This window comes from Rattus rattus, chromosome 3 (genome assembly GCF_011064425.1).
Source record: "Rattus rattus isolate New Zealand chromosome 3, Rrattus_CSIRO_v1, whole genome shotgun sequence".
Classification (NCBI taxonomy): Eukaryota; Metazoa; Chordata; class Mammalia; order Rodentia; family Muridae; genus Rattus; species Rattus rattus.
The window spans coordinates 190,339,746-190,344,331 of NC_046156.1; the positions used below are offsets into that span (position 1 = coordinate 190,339,746).

Consider the following 4,586-nt stretch of genomic DNA (forward strand, 5'->3'; position numbering starts at 1 on the left):
TTAACAATTTGTTTGTTAGCCTGTGGCTTTGCCTCCCACAGTATCGTAGTAAAATAGGGCATTGAGAAATACACTTCTTGCCTGGTACTCACCAGCAGCCCTCCCAGAACTGTCTCTTGCCTCTTCTTTTTGCCTTTCATATAATCAGCCTCATTTGCCCCTCAGAGGACCTTTCCATTCCTACCGGCCAGTCCACAACATTCCACCACCAGAGTAGGGCCATGCAGTTTCAGGAAACTGGGATTTCTGAAAAGCCCATGGCGTCTAGAAATCAATACACACCATGGTGTATCCTGGAGCCAAGCATAAGATGCTGCAAAGAGAGGGAAACGGATTGATCCCCCGCTTTGTACTTTCAAAAAGAACAAATAACTCAAAATCTTAGCTTCTCCCTCCTCCCCACTACGGAATCTGATTTCGGCCCTACACAGCGTGCTCTCCTGAACGCATGGATACTAAGATGTTGGAGACGTCAACCACTCAGACGAATTCAATGTCTGCTCAACTCAGTCCACTCATTCACATTGCTCAACTTATTCTCGATAATGAAATTACTAGATAAATTTTCTTACAGTCATGCCGTGGGCATGGAGATTCTGAAATCAATTCTAATAGCTTATGAAAGGATTCTAAAGAAATGATATTGAAAATAGGAGGAGAAAAGCCCTACATCGCTGCTTACTGGATCCCCTGGCTTTTCTGCTTCTGATGTTCTTATTTAAATATTTAAAAAATCTGTAAAAGTTTGCATTTTAAGTATACATTTATTTACTAATGTATTTATTTTTGTTTTTTTTTACCTTGAGGATAATACTATTGCGTTTTCTTGATTCAGTTTTGAAAGATTGTACCTAATACAACAACAACAAAAAAATCCCTAAATTTGAAATTGATATACAATGCTGGTGAAATGAACTCAGTTAGATGACAGGTCTGGGAAAATAGAAGACTGAAGAAAATCCCACAAAGGGCCCTTGTTTCCTGTCCAGATGGAAAGGCTACTCCTCATCAATGCCCTCTCCTCTTAGGTCAGCAGCCAAGACAGTCACAGATATGGAGCTGACCCCACACTACAGTCCAGGCAGATGAAGCCCTCTGTTGCATGATACCTGTCGAAGATGCCTGGCTCCCAGCTGAAATACCAGGGAGGTGTCTCTGTCCATATGTCCCCGAGTCTACCGAAGGGAACGGAAAAGCTGTAGGTGACTTGGGCCAAACGCAAAGCCCTACAAGACACCTTTGCTGACTGATTTGGGCTTGAGTTCAATCCTCACACTTTTCTTGCCTGTTAGATATTTTACTTTAGCTTTTGCTCGCTCATCTGCATCAAAGTAGCAAACAGTTATTGAATACATTGTGGTGTGTGCACCCTGTACTTAATGAGGGCTATGCCTGTTCAACTAGAAAAACAGCAGTCTATCAAATTTGGGTTCAGTGTCAGCAAACTGGGCTTTGCCTTCGAAGAATGCCTCCACTTACCCAGTTTTTATTCAGATAATATTCATAGGTCACGCATCTTCAATCTCCATTTGGGTTATTGACATGATGGATATAGCCCCTATGGTTGCCTGTGTAACAAGCAACCATGGCCTTGTGCTGCCCCACTCTGAAGGGCACTGGTTGAACATAACAGATGGCCTACTCCCCCACGTCATGCCCATGAAGAAAAGAAAAGCAGACACAATGCAGACTATGCCCTCTGGAAAAGGAAAGCATGTTCTGCTCAGCTCCTCAAGTCTTGGCTCAGGGGACCAGTCAGCATGATACACCAAGAGGATAACATCCACAGAATTGTGGAGTACCCATGTGATCCGTTAATGCTGGACAGAGATTCAACAGAATCCCTTGGTCACCTGACTAATAGCAGGGTGTGTCCTGTCAGCAGGCAGAGCTTCTGCTAGTCAGCATCACATCTGGATTTCCTGTCAGCACAGGAAATTTGTTTTAGTTCGTCAGGGTGAACCAGAGTGTGCACCAGAGTGGCAATCGAATTGGGGGTCAAAGTTTCATTCAGCTGTAGCTGCCCAGCTTCCTCCTGCTGTGGAGGATCAGTCGTCCATTCTGCTCAAGAGCATGTTGATGGCTGGTCGCTCAGCAGTGCTATTTCCCCTCAATCCAGGTGGTGTGTTTCCCCCGGATGGCCTTGGAAGAGTCACTCTTCGGGCTGGCCAGCTGCAGGACTCTGAACTCGCCAGAGTCCTGCAGGGCGCGCATCTCTTAGCTGATTTGCTGCCTGGTCTCCCTGCCCAGGAAGTCTTCCGCTATTCAGATGCTGTACTCGTTCCTGCAGAGCACAGTGTACTCCAGCACCAGCTTCATCACAGGCAGAGGCTTGCTCTGTCTGGGCTGCAGCTCTCACCCAGGACTCAGTGCCTCGCAGGGGCCGCCTCCCACTGTGCTCAGACCCAGAGACCTGCTATATGGAGGATCCTAGGACCTGGCCTGGGCCAGGCCTGGGCAGTCCTTGCCTGCACTGTGTCCTCAGTGCCTGGAATTCACCAGAGAGATGCGCTCTCCCGACTCTGGGCCGCCTCACAGGTTCCTGTGGCTCCCGGGGCACCACCTGGCAGATGTGCGATGCAGCGCATCGAAGGCACAGCTGCACTTAGGGGTCCTTTGCGCCCTGGCACACCATCTTGTGCTTTTTCCAGTCCTGGTTCTGCTGCTCCTTGCATCACTGCCCATAGCACACAAAGTTCTCCATCTTCCCGCAGAGCCACTCTCCCTACTGCCAGTGAGGCTCTCTGGTGCTCAGGATGCCTGGCCTGCCACTGTCACTGGCATTTGCCTTGCCTGACTTGCACGGAGCTGCCTAGTGCACCAAGTGCCTGAAAGAGTGATGACTGCAGGGAGCATTGCACCCTGGGGCCCCTTGGGCTGCTTCTTGGTGGGCAGGCAGGGCAAGGGCCTGTCGGTGCCACAGATTCGGGCCACAAGTGCTGCAAGTACACCTCAGCCTGATCAACTCCGTTTTTAAATCCACGTGCTTTTCCTAAGGAAATATCCTCCTTACCTATCCCTGCCATTGTGTCTTCTAACGTCTCTGGGCGCCTAAATTTCATATTACACTGTGAAATTGTCCTTCACTATTCCCGGAATCTTGGATGGTCATGGCTCTGCCAGACGTTGTCTCCATTAGAGTAAAGAGAAGTTGCCGAATTGCTTTGAAACACTGAAGTAGGGAGATCTGGACTCCAGTCTTCCTTCAAAGCACCAACCACTCACCACATTCTGTTTTTATCATGTGTTTCTTTCTGGACAGAACAAATCCATTTAGAGATGTTAGGATTCACATTACAGCATTTTAATGATTTTATGGTAGAGGAAAACCCGTCGTTATTACCAGAGACCTTGTTCATTATCTCATGTGGATATAGGCTTTGTTAAAACTTGTCTCAGTGCAGATAAGTCTACATTTATGCAAGAGAAGTTCTTGTCATACAGATCTTTCACTTGCTTGGTTAGAGTCATACCCAGGGATTTTATATTATTTGGGACTATTATGAAGGGTGTCGTTTCCCTAATTTCTTTCTTGGCTTGTTCTCTTTTGTGTAGAGGAAGGCTACTGATTTGTTTGAGTTAATTTTATACCTTGACACTTTGCTGAAGGTATTTATCAGGTTTAGTAGTTCTCTGTTGGAACTTTTGGGATCACTTAAATATGCTATCATATCATCTGCAAATAGTGATATTTTGACTTCTCCCTTTCCAATTTGTATCCCTTTGACTTCCTTTATGCTGTCTGATTTCTCTGGCTAGGACTTCGAGAACTATATTGAATAAGTAGGGGAGAGCATGGGGAGCCTTGTCTAGTCCCTGATTTTAGTGGGATTGCTTCAAGTTTCTCTCCATTTAGTTCAATGTTAGCTACTGGTTTGCTGTATATTGCTTTTACTATGTTTAGATATGGGTCTTAAATTCCTGATCTTTCCAAGACTTTTAACATGAAAGGGTGTTGAATTTTGTCAAATGCTTTCTCAGCATCTAATGAGATGATCATGTGGTTTTCTGCTTTGAGTTTGTTTACACAGTGGATTACATTGATGGATTTCCATATATTGAACCATCCCTGCTTCCTTGGGATGAAGCATACTTGATCATGATAGATTTTGATGTGTTCCTGCATTCCATTTGCGAGAAATTTATTAAGTATTTTTGCTTTGATATTCATAAGGGTAATTGGTTTGAAGTTCTCTTTCTTTTCTTTTTTTTTTTTTTTTTTCGGGGCTGGGGACCAAACCCAGGGCCTTGCACTTGCTAGGCAAGTGCTCTACCACTGAGCTAAATCCCCAACCCGAAGTTCTCTTTCTTTATTGGGGATGTTTGCTTGGTTTAGGTATAAGCATAATTGTGGCTTCATAGAAGGAATTGGGTAGTGTTCCTTCTGTTTCTATTTTGTAGAATAGTTTGGACAGTATTGGTATGAGGTCTTCTATGAAGGTCTGATAGAATTCTGCACTCAACCCATCTGGTCCTGGGCTTTTTTGGTTGGGAAACTTTTATAACTGCTTCTATTTCTTTAGAATTATGGGGTTGTTTAAATGGTTTATCTGTTCCTGATTTAACTTCAGTACCTGGTATCTGTC

The 4,586-nt window shown here is 45.0% G+C and overlaps 1 pseudogene; it reads right to left on the reverse strand.

Moving 5' to 3' along the window:
- Positions 1 to 1,226: 1,226 nt before the first annotated feature.
- On the reverse strand, positions 1,227 to 2,675 carry LOC116896036 (annotated as a pseudogene).
- Between the last annotated feature and the right edge of the window lie 1,911 nt (positions 2,676 to 4,586).